General features: G+C 37.0%; 1 long non-coding RNA gene across 1 annotated transcript in view; it reads left to right on the forward strand.

The window, feature by feature from the left end:
• LOC127492783 (uncharacterized) overlaps positions 1-27,091 on the forward strand; it is a 576,898-nt gene that overhangs the window by 478,866 nt on the left and 70,941 nt on the right. The window contains exon 3 of the long non-coding RNA XR_011381942.1: positions 18,471-18,554. This is a non-coding gene — a long non-coding RNA (uncharacterized lncRNA). The remainder of the gene's footprint in view (positions 1-18,470; positions 18,555-27,091) is intronic.

A 27,091-nucleotide genomic window follows, 5' to 3' on the forward strand; every position in this document is an offset into this window, starting at 1 on the left:
CTGTGATTCTGGTATCCCATATCTGAGCACTGGTTCAAGTCCCAGCTACTCTGCTACCCATCCAGCTTCTTACTAGTGTGCCAGGGCAGGCAATGGATAATAACCAAGTACTCGGGCCCCTGCCACCCAAATGGGAGACATGGATGGAGTTCTGGAAACTTGGCTTCAGCTTGGCCTAGCCCTGGTTGCTACCAGCATTTGGAAACTGATCCAGAAGATGAATGACCTCTTTCTTTCTCTGGCTCTCCTTTTGTGTCACTCTGCCCTTCAAATAAGTAAAATTTTTTTAAAAGTACATAAAAACAATAATTGTAATATGATACCTATTTAACTTGTATCTCTCAAAAAACAAAACTTTAAGAAACTTATGACTCACAAAAATACTTCCAAAGTCCTCCTGTTTTTCTTTTCTGATTTGCTGATAGCCTTCGGGTTCTAAGGAGACACTTGTTTTCAGAATCGTACATCCTTTCTCTCCAAGGGAAGAATCTGAACTTCAATTCATGAATTTGATGTGTCTTGATTTTCCTCCTGACACTTTAGTCTGATCTCTGTACCCTCATTTTCAAAATGAAAGTTGGGAAATGAGTTAGAAAAGGTGCCCTTTTATTGGGAGATGGAGAAAAGTGAAGGGAGGAAAGAACACAGGAACAGAACACTCAACCTTCAACATGCCTGCTGCCAGCTCTCATCAAACATGAATGAGACACTCATGGTAGTCATTTTAGGCAACAACTCTGGGTCTTGAGTTACCAACATTGTTTTGAATTTTCTGGTGATTTAGATTATAATTCTTATTTCCTAGAACAAAAGTTTTTAAGACTTTTAATCTTTATTTCATTTAGAATTCAAGGACACTCTTCCATTCACTTTTTTTTTTTAATTTTCAACATTATTTTCAAGAGTGTGTCCCATCTGAATTTATTCAAGTCATGAAACTCATAAAAATTTCCCCACTAATTTTGTTCTACAATGATTCTACAGTGATCACTCCCTGAGATGCATTTATGGACTAAATATTATTGGTCAATTCATGGAGATAGAAAATCAAACAAGATAGAAGCCCAACCCTTTCGACAGGTGGTGGTAAACTCCCTGTTGTCTTAGATGTAACTTCGTAAGAAGTTACAATTCCCAAATGACAGATGAAGACAGGCACTCAATGATACTGACTTTGGTTTCAGTTTAGTAGTAATGGGAGCTTCTTAAGGAAAAACAGCAAATTAGAGGAAGGAAAACAATGCCGTCTTCCCAAAGTCAACTGCATGTTGATGTAATCTTTCTGGGGAATTAGGATATTAGAAAATGACACGGTTGTCAGGGAGGAATTGAGGAACTGATGAAGGTCTTCTGGGAGGGGCAGTGATCTGAACTGGATAATTAAAATAAAACATGTTTAATGGTTTTGGGGAGTCAGGATCCAAGCTACTCTTTCCTTTAAATTCCAGGTTTTTGTTTGTTTGTTTAAAGGTTTATTTATGTATTTGAAAGTCAGAGCAATGGTGGAGAGAAATACATACAGAAACACACACACACACATACACACACACACATCTTCAATCCACTGGTTTATTCTCCAAATGACTACAGTAGCCAGGACTGGGCCAGGCTGAAGCCAGGAGCCAGGAACTCCATTCTACATGGTAACAGTGGCCAAGTACTTGAGCCATCACCTGCTGCTTTCCCAGGCACTTTAGTAGAAAGCTGAGGGTTTTGTTTTGTTTTGTTTTGTTTGTTTGTTTGTTTTTGTTTTGTTTTGTTTTGTTTTTTGGACAGGCAGAGTGGACAGTGAGAGAGAGGAGAGAGACAGAGAGAAAGGAGAAAGGTCTTCCTTTTCCGTTGGTTCACCCTCCAATGGCTGCTGCAGCTGGCGCACCGTGCTGATTTGAAGCCTGGAACAGGTGCTTCTCCTGGTCTCCCATGCGGGTCCAGGGCCCAAGGACCTGGGCCATCCTCCACTGCCTTCCCGGGCCACAGCAGAGAGCTGGACTGGAAGAGGAGCAACCAGAACAGAATCTGGCGCCCCAACTGGGACTAGAACCCAGTGTGCCGCCACCACAGGTGGAGGATTAGCCTATTGAGCCGTGGCGCCAGCTGAAAGCTGAGTTTTAAGTGGAGCAAGCAGCAGTAGGACCCACACTCTGATACAGGATGCTGGTGTTGTAAACAGTGGCTTGCACCACAAGGCTAACCCCCAACCTCCTCATTTCTTGGCTGATAAAGAGCTCAATAAAATTGGGACTGAAAGAAAAAGAGAAATAAGAAAAGCGTATATATTTAATGGAAGACTTATTTATGAAATTATTAGTAGTTAATTTTAAGAATGCATTTATTTATTTATTCATTAAGCAAAAATTGCACATTGAATATGTACAATAGGCCCAATATGGTGTCAGCTGCTGAGAATATAACAGTGAAAACACAGACCTTTCTCTGATCTTGGGGAGCTCTAAGCTTGGGAATAAGAAAAATTAAGTACTTTTGTGATTTAAGAGTTTAGTTTCACAGCATTCTAAGATGAGGAGGCACCTGTGAAATATTCAATGATTAGTAGCTGAGTGAAAGATATGATCCTGGATCTTATGAAACAAACACAATCATAATAAGAGCTCACTTTTCTGTGTGCCAAGCATGATTAAGTGATTTCTGTTCATTTAAAAAATTTAAATCCTTGCAACCTTCCATTAGGTAAGCACTGTTAGGATAGATGGAAAACTAGTTTAGAGATGCTCTGTTGGTCCAAGTATTCTATAACAACCAAGAGTCTGGTCTAGAATTTGAAAAAAGCAAAGTTACTCCAGCTTCTAACATGAGCCACCATATTATATTGTAGTCGACCGATTCCCTGATATGGCTGCAGATTCTGAGAATGTAACAGTCTTGTATGTGTTTACTTCAAGAATAATTTGAGAACCTTGAAACGGATCCAATCATTTAATCAAATCTATGAAAGTTTTCTTATAATAATTTATGTCACACTAGGCTAACATGCATGATATAGAATACAGAAAGATCCATTACTGAGTTTGCATATTTCATAAAGATCATAATCCTATCTCTCTTCCACCTACCTCTCTGAACACCCATTAGGGGTTGCATTTCTAGGACAAGATCTTAGACTCAGTGAGGAAATATGTGGTTGTTTAGGGTTGCGCAAATGAGCTATAACCAACAATTTTCCAATGAGTTTTAAAACAGATTCCATTTAGTGTTCTGTTCATTAAACTGATACGGTTTGGGGAACATCTTTAATTTGTCAGCTACTATTTTAGGCACTGGAAATACCACAATAAAAATAACATCTAAGCTCTCATGACACTTAAATTCCAGGAGGGTGTGGATGGCAAAAACAAATTTGTGTATACTTATATGAATCAATCTCTATCTATCTATGCATCCATCTATCATCTATCATCTGTTCATCTATCTGATAATAGCAAATGCTAACAACAGAGCCAAAACATAGTGGGAGGAGTTTAAGGAGGTTGTAGTTTCAAATAGGTGGTTTAGGTAAGAGCTCTTGCATGTGGGGACATTTGGACACAAATTTGATGTGACAGAGTTAGCTATGAAGAAATATGAGAACTTTCAAATTAAGGGGCCCTTGGGAAAACTTGATGGTGGCTGTGAGGATGTTGATGGGGGGAGGAGAGAGGAAGGGATGGGTTGTTAGGATCTGGCAGACAAAATCTGATTCTTACAAGTTTGAATACATGTACAGAAACACTGCAGAAGCACACAGACACAATGGCGATTTTTATGCCTCTGTGGACTATTTGTTTCTTTTTTTTTCTCTTTAAAGTGATGATGGGCTGCCTTTGAACAAAAGGACTATTCGCTTTGAACATTTTTGTAGATTGCTTTACAAACACTTTGCTTTCAACCTAACTTGCCCTAGTCTACATGAAGATATACATATTTTATTGTATAATTGAAACTTACTGTGCTTGTTAGCCAATCAATGATAATTAAAAATATTGTTTGAAAAAAAGATGAAGAAATATAAACCTTGCACTGTGGTAGACATCTATGAAAGAGCCACAGTTCTCTTACTGGACCAACTCTCCACTAGAGTTAATAACACAAAGATGGGAGAGTAAAAATTAAAATAAGGGGATAATGATATGGACAGAAATGTATATTGGTATTTATAGATAAAACTTGATTAGAAAAATAAAACATCTTAGTTCTATTGAAGAATATAAAAGATAAAACATAAGTATTATTAGAGAATATTTAATTTTATTTCTTTGGAAAACTAATATGTCCTTAATAAATAATTCAAACTCTAATGAAAGTGAAAATGAAAAGAAAATCATCTTTCTGTGACTGACCTCAGTCCTCCAGACCCTGCCAGATGCAATCTTTGGAGCCATGTGAGTTTATCACTCCAGTCATATTTTACATAAATGTGGATAAATGGTTCTATAGATTTTCATGATTTAACTACTTTATTAGTTTCATTAGTTTTATACCCTGAATTACTTAATTATGTATCTTGGAGATACTGTTTCTGGGCTTATAAGTGTACCTCGTTCTTTCTGTCTTGCCTTGATTTACTTTTATTTGTGTGAATAGATATTAGAGGCAATGTCATAAAGTTCATATAAAACCCATAAAACATGACGTTTTCTCACCATATAGTCTTATTCATTAGCAGCAACCACAGGACCAACTATTTGGTTGCTCTGGCAGAGATTTGCCAGATATTCTACTTACTCACATACGTAACCATCCTTCTAATACACACATACATGCACTTACCCACAGTACAGGTAATGTGTATGAGGTTATAGTGGGAATAAGAAGTTCTGGGGTTTTCTTGTTCAGCAGGTTGACTATAGATAATGCTATTGTACTGATAGCTCCTCTTTTTAAGAAAGCCAGGAAATTAGAACACCAGAAATCAACCCAAACATCTATAGCCAACTTATATTTGATCAAGGATCTAAAACTAATTCCTGGAGCAAGGACAGTCTATTCAATAAATGGTGCTGGGAAAATTGGATTTCCACGTGCAGAATCATGAAGCAAGACCCCTACCTTACACCTTACACAAGAATCCACTCAACATGGATTAAAGACCTAAATCTACAACCTGACACCATCAAGTTACTAGAGAACATTGGAGAAACCCTTCAAGATATTGGCACAGGCAAAGAGTTTCTGGAAAAGACCCGGGAGGCACAGGCAGTCAAAGCCAAAATCAACTATTGGGATTGCATCAAATTGAGAAGTTTCTGTACTGCAAAAGAAACAGTCAGGAGAGTGAAGAGACAACCGACAGAATGGGAAAAAATATTTGCAAACTATGCAACAGATAAAGGGTTAATAACCAGAATCTACAAAGAGATCAAGAAATTCCACAACAACAAAACCAACAACCCACTTAAGAGATGGGCCAAGGACCTCAATAGACATTTTTCAAAAGAGGAAACCCAAATGGCCAACAGGCACATGAAAAAATGTTCAAGGTCATTAGCAATCAGGGAAATGCAAATCAAAAGCACAATGAGGTTTCACCTCACCCCGGTTAGAATGGCTCACATGCAGAAATCTACCAACAACAGATGCTGGCAAGGATGTGGGGAAAAAGGGACACTAACCCACTGTTGGTGGGAATGCAAACTGGTCAAGCCACTATGGAAGTCAGTCTGGAGATTCCTCAGAAACCTGAAGATAACCCTACCGTTCGACCCAGCCATCCCACTCCTTGGAATTTACCCAAAAGAATTTAAATTGGCAAACAAAAAAGAGGTCTGCACCCTAATGTTTATTGCAGCTCAATTCACAATAGCTAAGACCTGGAACCAACCTAAATGCCCATCAACGGTAGACTGGATAAAGAAATTATGGGATATGTACTCTTTAGAATACTATACCGCGGTAAGAAACAATGAAATCCAGTCATTTGCAACAAAATGGAGGAATCTGGAACACATCATGCTGAGTGAAGTAAGCCAGTCCCAAAGGGACAATTACCATATGTTCTCCCTGATCGGTGACAACTGACTGAACACCAAAAAAAGGAAACCTCCTGAAGTGAAATGGACACTATGAGAAACAGTGACTTGATCAGCATGGCCCTGACTGTTGGTGGGCAACTTGGTACGTTGTCCCTCTTGGTAGTTTTTTTGTCTGTTCTGCTTGGTATGACTGGTTTAATTCTGTAGTTAATACACAGTTATTCTTAAGTGTTGAAAATTAACTGAAATGTGATCCCTGTTAAACATAAGAGTGGGAATAAGAGAGGGAAGAGATGTACAATTTGGGACATGCTCAAGCTGACTTGCCACAAATGGTAGAGTTAGAAACATACCAGGGGATTCCAATTCAATCCCATCAAGGTGGCATGTACCAATGCCATCTCACTATTCCAACTGATCAATTTCAGTTCACAATTGATCATAATGAAAGGACTAGGAGTCAAAGGGAGCACATAAACAAGTCTAGTACCTGCTAACACTAACCAATAGAATAAATAAAGGGGAGAGTGATCCAACATGGGAAGTGAGATACTCAGCAGACTCATAGAATGGCGGATGTCCTAAATAGCACTCTGGCCTCAGAATCAGCCCTAAAGGCATTCTGATCTGGCTGAAAAGCCCATGAGAGTATTTCAGGCATGGAAAGCCAAGACACTCTGGCAAAAAGATCTCTGTGAGTGAGATCCCAGTGGAAAGAACAGGTCTTCAAAGAAGGAGGTACCTTTCTCTGAAGGGAGGAGAGAACCTCCACTTTGACTATGACCTTGTCTAAACAAGATAAGAGTCGGAGAACTCAAGGGGCTTCCATAGCCTTGGAAACTCATGACTGGAGCATAGGGAGATTACTGATGCCATAGACAGGAGTGTCAATTGGTAAAGTCAACAACAGGAGTCACTGTGCACTTACTCCTCATGTAGGATCTCTGTCCTTAATGTGCAGTGCATTGAGATTTAATGCTATAACGAGTACTCAAACAATATATTTCACTTTGTGTTTCTATGGGGGTGCAAACTGTTGAAATCTTTACTTAATGCATACTAAACTGATCCTCTGTAAAAAAAAAAAAAAAGAAATTATCAATTCCCAACTTGACTCTTACTGGGATTAAACATGACAATAGGTCTGCTCTGATTTCATCATCATTTTAAAAAAAAATCATCTATTATTTTTCACTTTATGTTTCTGTGTGGGAGCAAACTGTTGAAATCCTTACTTAATGTATACTAAGCTGATCTTCTGTATATTAAGATAATTGAAAATGAATCTTGATGTGAATGGAAGGGGAGAGGGAGTAGGAAAGGGGAGGGTTGTGGGTGGGAGGGACGGTATTGGTGGGAAGCCATTGTAATCCATAAGTCGTACTTTGGAAATTTATATTCATTAAATAAAAGTTTAAAAAAAAAAGAAAGCCAGGAAATTAAAAGGTAGAGTTTTGGATGTTTTTACTACAAAGAAATGTAAAACGTTTGAAGAGATAAATATATTTACCTTGATTAGATGTTACACAAAGTATACATGTATTGAAACATCACAAAGTACCCTACAAATATGTATAATTATATAGCTGTTAAAACTTAAAATAAAAAACCAAGGGGCCGACGCCGTGGCTCACTTTGTTAATATTCCACCTGCAGCGCCGGCATCCCATAGGGATACCAAGTTCTAGTCCTGGTTGCTCCTCTTCCAGTTCAGCTCTCTGCTGTGGCTCGGGAAGGCAGTGGAGGATGGCCCAAGTGCTTGGGCCCTGCACCTGCATGGGAGACCAGGAGGAAGCACCTGGCTCCTGGCTTCGGATTGGCTTAGCTCCGGCCGTGATGGCCATTTGGGGGCGGTGAGCCAATGGATGGAAGACTTTTTTCTCTGTCTCTCTCTCACTTTCTAACTCTGTCAAATAAAAAAAAAATAAAAAATTAAAAAATAAAAAAACAAAAAAAGCAAAAAACGTTCTATAATCACCATTAAATTTTGCTGCAGTTCTAAAAAGTAAAACATTCAGTTTAATGCTCAAAAATATGCCACCTATTCTGTACTTTAAAAATGAAACAAGTTTGCCTGGAAGATAATTCCATTTCACTATCTACATAGTAACTCTCTCATTTTTTTACAACCAAATAATATTCCATGGCATAGAATTATAGATTATAACCCAGTGTCCTTCAGTGAAAATTTGAATTTTTCTTATATTTTTCTGTGCAGAACTCTACAGTGCATACGTTAGATATACAATAAAGCATGTAGGGTATACTAAAAGTGGAACTAAAACTTATACAAATAATCTTTTATTAATAATATCAAATTGCTCACCAGAGTTGCTATATAAATTTATGTTTTACCAAAGAAGTTCAAGGATACTTCTTTCCCCACACCCTTCACAACATAATCTAAAACATGTTGTGCTTCTTTTTTTTAAATGTAATTGACTTTTGAAAAAAATTACCTCGTTATGACTTTATTATTTTGTATTTCTCCTCCTCTTCTCCTTAATATGAATGAGGTTGAATTTTTTTAAGATTTATTTATTTATTTGACAGTCAGAGTTCCAGAGAGAGAGAGAGAGAGAGAGAAAGAGAGAGAAAGAAATAGAGAGATCTTCTACCCACTGGGTCACTCCCTAAGTGGCTGAAATGGCCAGGGCTGGAGCCAAAGCCAGGAGTCAGTACATTAATCTAAGTCTCCCATGTGGTGCAAGGGAGCACGCACTTGGGCACTCTGCTGCTGCTTTTCCCAGGCCACTAGCAGGGAGCCGGATTGGAAGTGGCGCAGCCAGCGCACAAACTGGTGCCCCTAGGGAATGCTGGCTTCCCCAGGGGCTTTGCCTGCTGTGCCCCAGTGCTGGTCCCAGGTGAGTATCTTTTTATCATTTTAGTGTAATTGCTTTTCTACTTCTGTGAACTCCATTGCTATGATTTTCCGATATTTCTATCACATTGTTAATATTTTTTATTATTGATTTAGCTGAAAAATCACATATGGAGGTAATTTTCTGTATGTCCACGTGAAGCTGTACATATTTTTCAAGCATCATAAGCTTTTTAATTTGCTTATTGCATTTTTCCAGTCACACAACTTTTCATGGATTCAAATTTATTAACTACTTTTATTGCTTCTGCTTTGGATTTGAGCTATTTAATAATATGAAATTTAACATGTAATCAAGTGTGATATGGGATAGTTAGCTCGTGTTTTGAACACTGTATGCAGAATAATTAGTTTTTAATACAGACTTGAAATGTCAACTTCCTTTTTAACAGATTTATTTATATGAAAGTCAGTGTTACAGTGAGACAGAAGGACAGAGAGAGAGACAAAGAGAGAGAGCATCAGAGACAGAGACAGAGAGACAGAGAGATAGAGGTATCTTCCATCTGCTGGTTTACTCCCCAAGTAACTGCAATGGCCCGGGCTGAGCCGGGCCAGAGTCAAGAACCAAGAGCATCATTCTGGTCTCCCACTGGGTGGCAAGGGCCCAAGTACTTGGACCATCTTCTGGTGCTTTTCCACGGCCATTAGACTGCATCAGAGGTGCAGCAGCTGCGACACCAACTGCCACCCACATGGGATGTCGAAGTCTCAGGTGGTAGCTTTACCTGGTATGACACATCGCCTGCACCAAAATGTCAACTTCTTACTCTGTGTTCCTAGATGTCTTTGAGACTATCTATGGGATTTGATTTTGTTCCTTTGAAATGTTGGTCCTTCCAAGAGTCAACATTACATTTCTTTATTTTAGCTGAGTAATATTTAAGATCTGGTGAAGGTGGACTTCTTATCACACTTCCAGATTTTTTTTTTTTTGGCTATTCTTGTTGCATTCAGGCATAACACATACTGGTATTTGGAGAGTATTGAATTACATTTATTGATTAAATTAGGAAGCACTGGCAGTTTTTTGACATTGGATGTTTCAAACAAGAATAAAATATTGCTTTCATTTTTATCTATATTTATGTTTAAAAAACCAGTTTTTTAAAGCTTTATTTTTTATGTTTGAATTACAGAGTTAGAGAGGTAGGGAGAGACAGAGAGAGCTCTTCCATCTGCTCATTCGTTCCCCAATTACCGCAACAGCCAGGTCTGGGTCACCCTGAAGCCAGGAGCCAGGAGCAGAGACCCAAGTATTTGCATCATTCTCTGCTGTTCTCCAGGATACATGAGCAGGGAGCTGGATTGGAAGTGGAGCAGGGGGGCTTGGACTGGCATCTATATGGGACGTTGGCTCCTAAGGCAATGGCTTAATCCACTGTCTCACAATGTCTACCGCTATAAAGTTTTTGTCATAGATTTTTAAACAATTCTTAATTTTCACTTTCTATTTTTGATGCCATTTTGATAATTTGGTCCTATGATATTTTCTTTTTAAAAATAAATGTTTACTTATTAATTTTCATCTTTTGAGGGGTAGAGCAATGCATAGAACAAGGGGAAAAGGGAAGGGGAGAGAAGAGGAGAGGAGTGAGAGGAGAGGAAAGCAGAGAGGAAAATGGTATGGAATGGAAAGGGAGGGAAGTGTGTGCTTTCATTGGCTGTTTCACTCATCAGATACCTACAATAGCCGCACTGGACCAGGCTGAGCTCAGCAGCCAGGAACTCCACCCAGGTCTTCTTCCTGAGTGGAAGGAACCCAAGAACCAGAGCCGTCATCCTGCTGTTTCCCGGTATACATTAGCAGGAAGCTGGATTGAAAGCGGAGCAGCTAGGACTCAGATACTGAGATGTGGGATGTGGGCATCATTATGGGTGACTTAACCCACTGCATCACAGTGCAGTGGAACAACACCATCGTGTTTCCTAATTCAGTGTTAGGTGCAGTTGGCCCTCCACATCCGTGGGCTCTACATCTATGGATAGAAAATGTTAGGAAGGAAATATTGTATCTGTGCTGAACACAGATAGACAATGTTTTCTTGTCAGTATTCTCTAAAAAAATAAAGTACAACAGCCATTTGCATGACATTCACATTGCATTAGGTAGCAATAGTAATCTAAAGATGATGCTAAGTACATGGGAGGATATGCATGGATCATGTGCAACTACTACCCCATTTTCTAAGGGAGTTTGGTATCCAAGGGGTCTTTGAAGTAAGCACCATGGATTACCGAGGGAAGCCTGTGCTTCTACACCATCAATGTCACATTATCAGATTTCTTGTTAATATTTAAATGATTATTGTTATTAAATGTGGCAGTAGAAATAGTACTGACAATAATGTTGATTCTCTTGATTTATCTAAGAAATTCGATAATAATATTTTCAATGAGAATCTTTATCACCTCATATTTCCTGTTATCCAAAACACATATATATTTTATTATATATTTGTATATTACATGTAATATATATATATATAAATATCTAGACTTCCTCTCTAAGTATTTAAGAGTGAAAATGAACTTTTCTACTCTTGTTTGTGTTTTCTATTGCTTATTTCTGCTTTCATGTTTTATGTTCAGAGAATATTGTCTGTTGTATTTTTTTTTTCCTTGAAACATGGAGAGTTTTATGTGTCTTAATAGGCGGCTTGATCTTGGGGAAGCTGAGAGAAAGGTATCGTCCTTATTTTCAGGTTTAGGTTAGTGTGTGTGCTCCTTAAGCCTTCTACATCTGTGGGGAGCAACTCGGACTATACTGTTACTGGAAGTAAGACTTATTCTATGCATCTGCTCTCCCACAATGTGGTGCTGGGAGAGGAGCGTACAGCTTCTACCCAGCTGCCTCTTACCAACTTGATAAGCTGCAAGAGCTGCTCCTGATTGGAGGAGAGCGGCGCGCTCGGCGTGTGGGTAGCAGAGCACGGATTGGTGGAGAGGACTATATAGGAGGAGAGAGACGGCATGGTGGTGTGGGTTGGTTGGAGAGTGCGTTGGAGAGTTCGCGGGGAAGTTCGTTACTTCGTTCTTTCTCACTTCTCTCTACTCATTCTTGCTTTGGGAGTTTGCTGTTTACTTATTCTTACTTTACTATAGAAAGGACTTGTAAAAAAAGGGAACAACAAGCGTCCGGTCCGGTGCGGCTCCTCCGCGTGTGGAGGAGCAGCAAACATCCTTGCTTTATTTTGTTCCTAGGATCTGTAAGATCCTGAAAAAGTATTTACTGTGTTTTAAAAATTATTTCTTTTATTTCCTGGTTTTCTTGCATATGAATATTAATTGCACACTATTATGCATGGATATTTTAGAGTTTTCCAATTCCTCTTTCTTGTATGGTGCTCTTTAGCAATATAAATGGCCTTATTTGTCTCATTTATTGCATTTTTTCCTGAATGTGCTTCTTATGACAGAAGGATTGAAGCTCTTGCATCTTTTTCTGTAATTGTCTTCTATGATTATGCACAATTCCTTTGTTAAATATCATTTGTACATCTGTTTTTAAGTACTTTGCAATATACTCCAGAAATCTTTTGCATTTTACAGTTGAGGTTTCCTGATTTACACTTACTGATACAAACATTTCTAGTCCCAGACACGTATGTCATGCTTACTGTGTCTATTGCTTCTGTTAACAGCTTTCCCTATCAGGAATGTATTTTTATCTTTGGATTTTTATCAGGATACTTCAAAATGTTTATGGAATAGTAGAATTAAAAGATTTGCTTTATTTTATGCCAAAAGTTGAAATTTATGAAAATATTTTTCATAATATTCTTTTTTGTGACCTTTTCAATGATTCTTCATATGCATAGATAGCAAAATTTTTTTACATCAAAATACACACTTTCTAATCCAATTTCCCACCAACTTTTTAATTACCCTCATATATATTTCTTCTGAACTTTTTTTCTGGAGACTACTTTTGCCTTTATTATCATTTCTACTTCAAAGGGTAATTTGAACTAGTGTTGATTTGCAAACTCTTAGTTTCTGGTCTGTAATGACTTAAGTACAAACACTAGGAATATGCTTTTGGAAATTTACTGGATTTGACATGAACTGAGTGTTGGTGGACTTGATAGCATAGATCACCTGGGAAGTTAATGTGCTTGTATGGCGAGTACCAGGGACCAAGAGATGCACACCAGTTGAACTTAGTGGGACCATGATATAATGCATTATATTTTAAGGTTCATTGTCTACAGCAACAGGTATATAAGTAAATGTAGGAATTCTCAGTGAAATATTCAAGAGTTAGAACAGAATTAGTACTTATTACATACTCCATAATTTTACAATTATTAATGAAGAAACTGATAATGGTAGTCCTGTACATCTGCAAAAGGATACAACATTTGATAGAATATTTGCCTCATATTTCCAATGAAAAGATTCTTGGGAAATTCATGTAACAATTTGTTTTAGTTTTTATATTATAAATATTATATAAATTATATTATAAATAGTTGGAATGGCTACTGAGGACAGGTTGAATGCAAAGTTTAAAAACAAACTATGAGGGTGGGGATTGTGGTACAGTGGGTTAAACCACAGCTTGAGAGCCTGCATCCCATACTCCAGTGCCTGATTCAAGTTCTAGCTAATCTCCTTCTGTCTCAACTTCATGTTATTGCATCTAGGGGGCAGCAGGATGATGGCTCAAATACTTGAGACCCGTGTGGAAGAACCAGAAGTCCCTGGCTTCAGCCTGGCCCAGTGCTGGCTGTGTCTTTCACTTTGTTTCTCTCTCTGTTTCACTCTGTCTTTTGAATAAATAAATAACACCTTTTTTAAAAAAAATTATTAACTATAAATTCCTTGAAATGCATTTGTAAAAATAATTTAAAATTGTAACAGAAACAAAACAAAGTTTTCAAAGGTGTAATGCATCACCTACATATTGTGTACAGGAGGAAACGAATTTCCTAACAAAGCACTAAATGTCTTCTTTTCTGTTAATATAACTTTCAAGGTTATGCATATTAGTAAGATAAAAAAATGGAAACAGTTTAGGTGTACATTATCAATTTTGAGGAGCATTATTATCAATCTAATCTGGATGAGTGAGCAACTGAGAAGCACATTCATGTGTCACAATAAAAACTTTAAATGTAAATAAACAATTTTTATTTAAAATATGCATTTACTATGGATAATCACTATATTATTATATTTTTAATTATAAAGGAAATTTAGTTATAACAAAAATCAGCATAATAGCAATTACCCCTCTCTATTTTTGAAACATAAACAATATTTGAAGTTTTCTTTTCTTATTTTGTGGTTTATCTTTTTCAGGTTATACAAGGGTATAGCTTAAAACTTTTAAAAGCTCATATAAAACAGAATTGAAGAGTAAATTTATTTTAGTGCAAAATTTTTGAAATCCATATATACCTTTTTCTTTTTTTATTCATTAGAGTATTTATACAACAGTTGTTACATGTTTTACATTTGAATATGCAATAAATCCATTATACAAATTATTTATTTTAAACCATCATCTTTCAAATAAATTAAAAGGAAAATATGGTCTTTTCATTTTTGTAAATATGTAAAAGTATTATTCATTCTTTCCTGTAGATCTGTGTTTCTAGCTTGTATGATTTCCCTGTAGCCTGGAGAATTTCCTTTAACAGTTTCTTTTAATCTGTACAAAATGCAGATTCACTGGTGACAAATTCTTTCAGATTTCATTTATCTGAAAACATTATTTTCACTCTCACTTTTGAACAATATTTTCTCTATGTAGATTCTAGGCTCATAGGCTTTTTTTAAAGGTTATTATTTAATGAATACAAATTTCATATGTACAGCTTATAGGGATATAGTGTTCCTTCCCCTCATTTCTGCCCTCCCACTCCCATCCCACCTCCTACTTCCTCTCCCATTCAATTTTTCATTAAGATTTGTTTTTAATTGACTTTATATACAGAGGACCAACTCTATACTAAGTAGAGATTTATTTCAACTGTTTGCACCCACACAGACACACAATGTATAAAGTACAGTTTGAAGACAAATTTTTACCATTAATTCTCCTAGTATACCTCATTAAGGACAGAGGTCCAACATGCGGAGTAAGTGTACATCGACTCCTGTTGTTGATTTAACAATTAACACTCTTATTTTTGATGCCAGTGTCTACCCGAGGCTCTTGTCATGAGCTGCCAAGGCTATGGAAACCTTTTGAGTCCACAAACTCCATTGGTATAGACAGGGCCATATGCAAAGTGGAAGTTCTCTCCTCCCTTCAGAGAAAAGTACCTCCTTCTTTGATGGCCCCTTCTTTCCACTGGGGTCTCACAGAGAACTTTCATGCTGAACAGTTTTTGCCACTATGTTTTGCCTTTCCATGCCTGAAATGCTCTCATGGGATTTTCAACCAGATCCAAATGCCTTAGGGGCTGATTCTGAGGTCAGAGTGCTGTTTATGGCATTTGTTATCCTATGAGTCTGCTGTGTGGATTGCTTCCCATATTGGAACATTCTCTCCTTTGTAATTCTATCTGTTGTTATTACCAGACACTTATTTATGTGATCCCTTTGACTTTTAATCCTATCTCTATGATCAATTCCACACAAAATATGATCACTTTATCACATAAAATGGGATTAGTGCCATCCAGCTTAATGGGATTTGGAGTCCCACGGCAAGTTTTTAGCTTCACACTTAGGGGTAAGTCTGTGGGAATGTGCGCCGATATGTACATCTCCTCCCTCTCTATGTATACCTTTTTCATAGTATGTATTTCCCACCAAGCTTTTGAAGTTCCCTCATATTTATTAAAATGTAATTTTTCTTTTAAATCTTGCAATATAATAAGGAGTGTATTTAGATATCTCTCCTTTTTCTGTTAGCTTTTAACTTTATGGAGATAGAACTTACCAAATAATTCACCATACTATACAATTCACCTAGTATAGGTCTAATGCTCAAGGACTTGCTAGTAAATTAATACAGGCTTGCTTAACTATTAACCAGTTTGAGAACCCTTCAGTGAACCACTAAGGTTCTCCTGGGTCCATTTGCAGTTACTCCATGTCACCATGCTCAGCTCAAGGCAAGTGCTAGCCTACTTTACTTCTTTGTAGTCTAATTTCTATAAATGGAAACATACTAGATTTATTTTGCAAATAAAAAAACCTTTGCAACCTTTGCATAGTTTTTCCATAAAACACATTTCCATGAACTTTTTGAATACATCTCTTATGCATGGGTTTTAATTTTTATGCACAAAACTAAATTTATCTTTTATTCCATTTCCCATAAACTTATTGAAGTACCCTCAATTCTGTGATTTTTTTCTTTCTGAAATATGCCAACTTAAATTTCATCTCCTTCTACTAATCCTTAAACAATTACATATCTGGTTTTAGTACTTAGTATGGAGAGACTTGTTTTGACTTTTTAAAACTTATGAAGATATATGAAGAGAACTTAAAGTTTATGGCAATATGTGTTATGAAAAAGCTATTCATAGATTTAAGTGAGTTTTTTTTTGCAGTAAAGTTATCTTTTGATACCATTTTTCCCTGGACTTTTGATTCTGGTATTATTCTTAGGTTATTTGTTTCTCTTGTTATTTTCCTCTTTATTCTTCTAGTATGTTTATATAGGACTTTTATGCATTCCTTTGGGAATTATAGACATAATAATAATTACAATAATAATAACAATAGGTACTGGCATCTAGCTGACTAAGAAAGACTCTGATATCTCACAGCAGAGTACTGGTTTTGATACCTGATTCCTGTTTCTGACTCCAACTTCTTGCCAATGCAGACTCAAGGAGACAGCAGTGATTGTTCAAATGTTTTGGTTCTTGCTTCGCGTAGGGCAGAATTCTCTGTTCCTGGCTTTGGCTTTGGCCTGGCCTTGGCCATTATAGGCATTTTGGAAGTGATCCAGCACCAGTTCTGTCTGCATTTTTTCTCTCTCTCTCTCTGTCTGTCATTTAAATAAAAAATAAAAATATTAATAACAATGAGGAGGCAGAGAAGATGGTGATCAGAGATATATACCAGACAGTCAGTAACTCTTCTAATGCTGCAAAGTTGAATGTGTGAGTGCAGTTGTTCGGTCTTCAGTTTTCCACCATAAATCGACATGGCTGCTGCATCTCCTTTTCCTGTTGTGGCCACCTGACAGGCAGATGGACCCATCCAAAGTTTGGCTCTGATGTCTAAACCGATGACTAAACATATAGCAAGAAGGAATGGAAAAGCTTATTATTTACGTGAGGTCTCTGAAGGGAAAGCAGGACTTTGGAGCGAAAGGAGACAGAGCTTTGTTCTGGTTTGGGAGTGCATCAGGAATGAGAGTTCTTGTACACAGGCCAGGGTTTGCATGGTTTGAATCTCCTGCAAGTGCCAAAGGAGGAGTCACCAGCCTTTCTCCCCAGGTCGCCTAGATGTGAAACATAAAGGGAAGAAGGAGAGGCTGAAAAGTTTTGGGCAACCAAAACAAAACAATACAACCATAACACTGACCCTCATTATGCTGTTTCACTGTTGGTGTGCATGCTGTAAATGCCCCTTCACTGTGTGCTTCTCTGTGTAGCTCCACTTTTCCAGTTTTTTTTTTTTTTTTGATATTTGCTAAATATGCTATGTTGCCTTCCAGCTCATCCAGTTTTGCCCTTGCACATGTGTGGATGATACTTTGTCTCCTTGTGTACCTTGATTGACACTCAGTAAACCTGCCAGAGTGTGCACAGCTTTATAGCTATAGGCATCCTCTCTCCGTATCTTCCCATACCCATTTTATTCTGCCCTACAATCTTCCTTGTGTATGCTTCAGTGTTTCAGTTGTCAGAGCTGTCAAGAGGGAATAGCCACATCTCTTGCTCCTTTCATTCCATTTCAGTGAAGAGCACTGAAGGAAGATGACTTAATTCTACAATTTAAGTTCCAATTCATAGTTCTTACACTATAATGTCATTTTATTATAGTGTAAGAATAAGATACAACGTACTACCTTGTTGATGACTGTTACTATTGTCACTAACCTTTCTACAAATGAAACAAACAATATTCTTTAGATTTGTACATACTTGTACATTCATACTTCCAAAATGTTGATTAATTCTAAAATACAGTTGCTCAAAGAACACGTACACACATGCAGTTCAGGAGTTATTGCAAAATTGTTTCCCAGAAAAATTGCTCCAATTTACACTCTGATCATAAAATTAGGGTTTTGAGAGATTTATTTGTGTTGAATTAGTTCCAAGTGTTCTTGAAAATGAGGGCTGGGGGAAGCTGACGTGGGAGATTTGGGTCCTCTTCCATATGTGCACGTGTCTTTGATGGTCATTAATGAGAAGAAAAAGATGCATGATTTTTTGTACTCCTAGTTCACAGAACTGATGGTATTGGTTATACACACAGGAGAGTGCCATAAATTATTTATGTTTAAAAAACATTGTGGTTTCATGTATATGGAATAATCTTAAGATTGTGAGTAGGGAAAGCAATAAAGGTTATTTGGACTAACGTGGTAGCAATGGAGATATTGAAAAAATAAGGGATAGAATATATTTTATTGGAAGTTAATTACTTGTGTTTGACTTTACTGTGTGCCAATAGTTCTTTCTGTCCTCAATTTGCAGATGAGACAACTGAACAGTGGACCATTCCTAAAATCATCTAATAAAGAGTTTAAGCTGAATCTGGACATCCCAACTAGTCTTACTGTAAGTTTTGTTCTATTTTGTTCTATTTTAGAGCATTAAAAGATCATTATTTAAAACAGAACAATAAACAAAGCCTGTATCTTGGAGGAGGGAGATTCGGATCTGAATCATCCATGGTAACCCACTATAAGCATTGAACCATTCCAATGTAGAGTTTCACACAGTTGTTTTCAAATCATGTGTATATAAGTATCTTTTATTTCATATCAGTTTTATAACTTCAGTGTTACCAGTAATTTTAATATAAGTAGTTTGCTATGTCACTTATACTTTTTTAAGAAACAAAAATTGAAAACTATTTGATGTATATTAGAGGCAGTAATTTGAAAAAAGTATTTTAAATGAAGAAAGAACTAATTTTACATATCAAAGAGCAAAATTAAATTCCTGGACATGTTGATTTATAATAACCAATAACACATTGATATGGTCTATGAAAATTATTGCAAGTCAAGTGAAAATAAGGGCTGTTCAAGTAGAAAATGTCTAGAGACATATAAAGAAAAAAATGCTCAGTTGGCTTCAGATTTTTTAAAAAGATTTATTTATTTATAAGAAAAGCAGAATTAAAGAGAGAGAGAGACAGAGAGAGATATTCCATCTGCTAGTTCACTCTGCAAAGGGCAGCAAATGCTGAGGCTGGACCAGTCCAAAACCAGAAGCCTGGAACTCCACTTGGGTCTCCCATTTGGGTTCAGGTTACCAAGCACTTGGTTCATCCTCCATTGTTTTCCCAGGTATACCAGCAGGGAGCTGGATCAGAAGTGGAACAGCTGGGAATTGAACTGGCACTTAAATAGGATGCCGGCGTCACAGGCAGCCGTTTAGCTCATTATGCCACAACACTGGCCCTGGCCTCAGATTTTTAAACAGAAATATTCAGTGTCATAAGACAATTAGGATATATCTGAATGAGCATATAACCCCCAATGGTGTAAGATTATTTTATATTAATATATCTTGTAAATTCAGACACCAATGTATACATTTTCTATTGTAAAAGAACTCCTGTAATAATGAGCTCATGGCTCCCTTTTGAAGAAAATACAGGTGAGAGATGCATACTTACAAAAGGCTAATAATGGAGTCTTCTAAGGACTGGTGGTGAGCACTAAATTCACTTAACTCTGAACAGTTGTGGGGAAAATGCTTACAAAATAGAATGCCAATCCAATAAGCCTTGACACTCACGAAGTCAATATTCAGGATGGGGAAAGTTTTTGATGACAATGTGAGTGTCAGTTATCAGACATTTCATAAAATAAAGCCAATATATGCTATCCACATTTGAAATATGCACTATAAAGGCATGATTTCATTCTCTTGATATCTCTTCTAAATCTAGAGAGTTTTATTTTAGATGATAAAATATCTTACAGTGGTTCAGCATTTCTTTCAGGTTCATTTTAAAATTGTTCTTTCCACTCAATTAAAAATTATAATATTTTAATTTTAAATATAACTTGTATAATGTAATACTGTTATTTTCAAAGTTGTTTTAGATTTATCTATACTAGTCAACATATATTAGTCTCTGAAGTACTCCTACTTTTTTGTGTGTATCATGTGCAAGTGGTTTCTTTTGTGAGATTTTAAAGGCATGTCTTCTTTGAATGTTTATAGTAAGTCAATCAATGTACCTGGTAAAATAATGCATTTGTCAAGAAATCCATATACCCTTTTAGAAAGCATACTTCCCCTCACACACATTGCATAAATGATTTGATGGAGTGCAGACCCTCCAGTGTTTGGTCTGTCATTCATTTCATTACTAGCCAAATATTTCCCTTCAACATCTGTTTGAGATGTGGTTTGTTTTCCTTTTGTTTACATTTTGTTGATGCTGCTACAGTGTTTTCTAGGAACATCAATGGTAACATAGCTCATTCTTTCTTTCCAATAGTTGTAATCATTGTTTTTTCAATTAAATCTCCACAAACTATGAATTATTGAGTTACTTTCAGTTATTGGATTTGTGTTTCTTGCCTACCCAGAGCTCATGTTTCTGGATCTCAGAAATGCACAGCCTGCATTTTCTGTCTTTCTTTTTACTTTATAACACCAATATAAAAATATGAAGAAATCTATAATCCTAACATAATATATTTGAATTTCCTTTTTTATATAGAAAGCCTGGCTCTATAATGTATTTTTATATTTGTTTTCATTTCTTTTTTATAATAATGATTTTTCTCAGGGGATCTGTTTGTTTCAAAGCTCTAAATAAAATCTTTTTACCCATATTTCCAATTTCCTATATGTTTTTATTATCTTATAACATTTTTTTAGAGTCTCTCACCTTCACATAACACTGTTCATTTCACAGATCCCACTTCCGGTGGTAAATTTCTGCTCCCTTTGTTCATGGTGTATATATTCACACTTTTTCATTAAAATTTATGACAGAATAAACTGCAGAACCATTATTTATTTATTTTTGCTTTGGACATAGAGACACTTAACATAAAGCCGTATCAATTTCATTAGGCCTTTTTCAAGTTCGGTTTTACTTGATAAGTTTCTCTATATAAATTCTTCATAAAATTCTACTGTGTTTCAAGATTACTGTAATAATGAGTATGGTTTTCTGTATTATTTGATACTAGCTCATGTTTGAGTCTTTGTTTCAATAGAATGATTACATTGTCTTTATTTTCCTATAATGATTACATTGTTTTTGAAAGTGAGACTTGACATGTACATTTTTCGCTTCAAGTTATTTAGGCTGACTATATAATCCTCTTTCATTAAGATATTTTTCCTTTCACTTGACATCAGCTAAATTAAATTGCCTGTTTTATTATGCTTCGTTATTAAACAGAACATCGTTTCAGTAATTGTAAAGCTTTTTGAAGAATATTTTGCTAACTAGCCAAAATTTTGACTATCTTATTTATTTATATCAGTGATATTTTTAAGTATATTTGACATGAAATTCTGTTACATATAAAAATCTTGGGGCAGCATTGTGGCACACCAGATTAAGCTGCCGCCTGTGATACCAGCATTCCATTTGAGCACTGGTTTGAGTCCCAGTCGTTCCACTTCTGATCCAAATTTTTGTTACTGCACCTGAGAAAGCAGCAGAAGATGATCCAAATGCTTGTGGCTTTGCCATGCACGTGGGAGACTGGATTTCCAGGCTCTTGCTCTCAGCCTGGCCCCACCCTGCCTATTGTGGCCATTCGAGGAATGAACCACTAAGATAGAAGATGCTTTCTCTCTCCCTCTCTGTCTGTGTCTATCCCACTCTCTGTGCAACTACACCTTTCAGATGAATAAAATAATTCTTAAAATAAATCTTAATCAGTTTCTTTGTTAGGCAAATATACATTTTTTTCTATATTTATTAGGTTTTTGGAGCCATTATATATTGTATCTTGGTCTGCATTGTTGTTAATTATGAATCTGCTCTCAATCTAGTTGTCATCTCTTTTCTCTCTAAAAGGCTGTTCTACTGCATCATTGTTTTACTTTAGTGTTCCAAAATTTTACTACTGATTTTCAGCTGTGGATTTTGAACTTTTATCAAACTTTGCATCATCTGAATATTAAAATTCCTATATTTCATCAATTCAAGGGATTTCTTAGCTAATAGGTTATCAAGTATTGCAGCTAGTCCAATATCTCTATTCTTTTTTGTTTACACTTAAATAAGATTTATTATATAGATTTTCTCATTCTGTTTTCATCTCTTAAATCCTTTCTCTGAATAATTGTATACTTTTATATCTTTGTGTTGCATTCTGTGAACTTTTATCTAAAGAACTGTTTATTTGAAAAGTGATGTTATAGAGAGATTTGAGAGAGAGAGAGAGAGAAGTTTGGAATTCCGTCTGAGTCTCCCACATGGGTAGCAGAGTTCCAAGTTCTTAGACCATCTTCTGCTGCTTTTCCAGGTGCCTTAATAGAAATCTGGAAATCTGGATCAGAAGTGGAGCAGCTAGGACAGGTAATCATATGGAATGCTGGCATCACAAGCAGCAACCTAACTGTGTGCAATGACACCCCTAGAAGTCTTTTAAATTTATCTTTTGGTCTATGACCAATTTTGAATTAAATTATTGGAGCTTGTAAGGTCTTTGTATAGAGATTTCTTTCTTTTTTTTTTTTTTTTTGTATGTGGATTATGTGGATTTCTAGTTGTTCCAGCACAATTTTTTGAAAATACTTCTTGCTCTATTTGATTGTTTTTGCTCCTTTGACCAAAATTAGTTGACTGTATTTGTTTGGATCTACTTTGGTCTCTGCACACAGTTTCATTGATTTGACTATTCTTTTACCAATACCACCCTGTCTTGATCACCATAGTCTATAGTAAGTCTTGAAAGTAGAAAATGTCAGTCCTATGACTTTGTTCTTCTTCAGTTTTTGGCATTCCAATATTCACTGTTGGATATTCTGGCCTTTTTACTTTTCCTTATGAATCAGCATTGCTGCTCACATTCATTGAGATTTTATTTCCAAATATTTTATTCACAGACAGAGATGGAGATATTTCAGAGTCCTATTTTCTGGAAGGGAGGGGGTATTTTCCAATTTTCCTTACTTGTTTATAGCTGTTAATTCTTTTTTTTTTTTTTTTTTTTTTTTGGCTTAAATGGCAGAAATCTATTTAGTAGAGAAAGAAGGGTGGAGGGAAGTAAGGGATCTACCCTATGGCCTCATATAACCTTATTTACCTTCTTTGTTATTTTAGAAAGCTTTTATTTAATAAATATAAATTTCATAGGTACAGCTTTTGGAATATAACTGTTCTTCCTGCATACCCGCCTTCCCACCCCCACTTCCATCCCATCTCCTACTCCCTCTCCCATCCCATTCTTCATTAAGATAAATTTTTAATTATCTTTATATACAGGAGATCAATTCTATAATAGGTAAAGATTTCAACAGTTTGCACCTATACAGACACACAAACTATAAAGTACTATTTGAAGACAAGTTTTACCATTAATTCTCATAGTACAACTCATTAAGGACAGAGGTCCTACGTGGGCAGCAAGTGCACAGTGACTCCTGTTGTTGATTAGCTGTTAATTCTTTGTTTATTTGTATTGAATCTCTCTCTCTCTCTCCTTCTCTCTCTCTCCTTCTCTTTCTCTTTCTCTCTCTCTTTGTAAATATGCCTTTCAAATAAATACATAAATCTTTTTTATAAAAAGAGTTGCAGAGATAATGACTAACATGGGGTTGAATTTTAGGAGAGGAAAAAATATATTAGACTCAATCTTTGATAAGATGATGCCTTGAAATTTTCCAAAAGTGAAGAAAGATTTAAAAATACAGATTTAAGAAAACTTATAAATCAGAAGCAACATAAATAAAAATCAATCTACAACTTGAGACTTCATAGTAAACTTTGGAGACATTAAGAGAAAGAGTAGATGTTAAAAATAAGCCAGAAAAGAAAAATAGGTTATTTTCAAAGGAAAGACAATTGTGCCAACTACTGATTTACAACTGAAGCAATGAAAGCCAAAATCACTGGAAACGTATCTGTAAAGTGTTGAAGGAAAATAACCTAATATGTCATTGCCAGTGAAAAATATCCATCAACAAGAAAGGAGGAAGATCACAAGGAACCTGCTTGTATATTATATAGTAAAAGCTGGGCAAAACATAACTCCAAAAGGGGGCCAGCATTATGCTGAAGTGAGGGGTTAAGCCATTGCTTGTGATGCAGCATCCAGTATCATGGCCCTAATTCAAGTCCTAGCTGCTCTGCTTCAGATAATGTGCCTTGGAAATCAGCAGAAGATTGCTCAAGTGCTTGGTCCCCTGCCACTCATGTGGGACACTGGGAGGGAGTGCCAGGCTCCTGACTTTGGCCTAGCTGCTGTAGCCATTTAGGGAATGAATCAGCAGATGGAAGATTCTCTCTCTCTCTCTCTCTGACTCTCTCTCTCTTCATCTCTCTCTCCATCTCTCTATCTCTATCTCTCTTTCCTTTTACCTTGCTTTCCCTCTCCCTCCCTCCCTCCTAACTTCTGTCTCTGTCACTCTGCCTTTCAAATTAATAAACAAATAAATCTTAAAAACAGCTCCAAAAGAAAACAATTGCTGAGCTTTGAAGGATAATAACAAAGGAAGGGCCTTGTAGAGCTGCAATCTTTGAAAGCATTCAAGGGCATGAGGTGAGCTTCATGTTTACCAGGAATTTTCCTTTGCAACATTTGAGGTGCTATATTACAGGAAAAAAGAAGTTTGCCACAGGAATGCTTGTTCTAATACTGTCATTTTGGGTGTTCTCTTATTCCTCTTGTCAACTCTTAGATTTTGTTCCACTTGGCTTGATGGTTTGCAGGGGTTGCAAGGGCCACCTGTGGTCTGAACTGTGGCCTTAAATTGCACAGAACTCATCTACTGCCATACCTGTTCTACTCCTTCCAGCCAATTTGAATTACAGCCTGAGACAATCCTTGATTAAGATCATTCAGTGCCCCACACAGATGCGAAGAAGCTCATGTTTACCAGCCCTTGGGGTAGCATCCGCAGGCTATTGACTTAATGTGTATAAAGCTGCATTCACCCTTCCTTCCTATAAATAACAAAAAGAAAATCTTGGTAAAATCTGATCTGGGGTTTTGAACAATGGAATAAAATTAAAACAAGAAAGCAGATTGCAAAACATCTTGTGGAAACATCAAGAAATTGGCTAAAGATGCATTTGACATGAATCTTATGCCTACTTTTATTTTGCTCTTTTACAAAACTGTCTAACTGACTTACCTCTGTGTGAATTTATCCAATTGTGAACTTATCCTAATGGAGATTTACCGCCATGCCTGACCACTTCCTGTCCATTCTCAAATCAGGAAAGCCGCCTTCCTCTTCTTCCTTGTATTCTTTTGACTGTGTGCATACAATGCATCATTCCTAGGCCAGGATTACAGATTTATTTTTTTACTATAATAATTTTTGAAAATATATAGAGAAACAAATATTTTGATCTAGAGTATCCAGAGATTTTGCTCTCATTTTAGCAGTTAGATGGGAGCCTTCAGCTAGTTGGCTGGGACTCAGAGCAATTCTAAAGCAAGCACTAAACACTAAAGAATCACTAAGATAGTCTTCCCTTATTGCTACTTTGCTTGTTCCAAATTCTGTAATGGTCGTGGTTGGGGAAGCCTCTTTACCATTATGAAAGTATCATTATATTATTTGTTATGCTTGTTCAGGCTAACCAGCAGAAATTTATTTTTCACAGATCTGAAGTTTGGAAGCCCAGGAACAGGATATCAGCCTGGTTGGATTCTCATGAGGGCTCTCTTCTTGTAGGTTAGAGACTGCTAACATTTTATTATATCTTTACAAGATAGAAGACATTGAGAGAGCTCTCAGGGCTCACTTTTATAAGAGTACTAATCTCATTCTTGAGGGCTTCATTATCCAGACCTAGTTATTCTCCCAAAGCTCTGTCTCTGAATATCATCACATTGGGGATAAGGATCTCAATGTGTGAATGGCAGAGACACAAACATTCTGCCCATTACAGTTGCTATGCTAGGAAACAGCAAACTATTTAAAGCAAAATGATGACTTCATTTACTAGCTTGTTGGATATACAATTTTGGAGCTATTTCATAAGGGAAAGAAATGCAAAGAAGAAGCAAGAGAGCGCAGTCATGAGCATGCCTGACTGGTACTACCACAGTGGAAGCATTCCTGTGCAGGAGCCATCCCTTAGAGTAAACAGATATGGCAACATGTTGGGTTTTTTTTTTTTTTTTTTTTGACAGGCAGAGTGGACAGTGAGAGAGAGAGACAGAAAGGTCTTCCTTTGCCGTTGGTTCACCCTCCAATGGCCGCCGCGGCCGGCGCGCTGCGGCCGGCACACCGCGCTGATCCGATGGCAGGAGCCAGGAGCCAGGTGCTTTTCCTGGTCTCCCATGGGGTGCAGGGCCCAAGCACCTGGGCCATCCTCCACTGCACTCCCTGGCCACAGCAGAGAGCTGGCCTGGAAGAGGGGCAACCGGGACAGAATCCGGCGCCCCGACTGGGACTAGAACCCGGTGTGCTGGCGCCGCTAGGCGGAGGATTAGCCTAGTGAGCCGCGGCGCCGGCGCACATGTTGGTTTAAAATGTATATTTTTACAGGAGTGTATTGTGGCACAGTGTATTGTGCTGCTGCTTGGATGCGCTCATCCTTTATTGGAATGATGGTTCCAGTCCTGGTTGCTTAGCTTCTAATCCAGCTTCCTGCTGATGCATCCTGGGAGGTAGCTGATGAGGGACTGAGTGCTCAGGCCCCTGCCACCCATGTGGGAGACCTGGGTGGAGTTTTGGGCTCCTGGTTTTGGTCTGATTCAGCCTTCGCTGTTGTGGAAATTAGGGGTAGTAAAACAGTGGGTGGCAGATTCCTCTCTTTCTCTTCTTCTCTTTCTGCCTTTCCAATAGATGAAAAAATAAATAAGTAAACTTTTAAAATAAGTATTTTAGAAGTATTTCCTATGGGCCACTCTGTTCATGTGTCTATAGATAGAGAAGAATCTGAAAATAAGTAGCATATCTTACCGTCTTCAATGAACCACTAT

The sequence above is a fragment of the Oryctolagus cuniculus genome, chromosome 14 (genome assembly GCF_964237555.1).
Source record: "Oryctolagus cuniculus chromosome 14, mOryCun1.1, whole genome shotgun sequence".
NCBI classification, from domain to species: Eukaryota; Metazoa; Chordata; class Mammalia; order Lagomorpha; family Leporidae; genus Oryctolagus; species Oryctolagus cuniculus.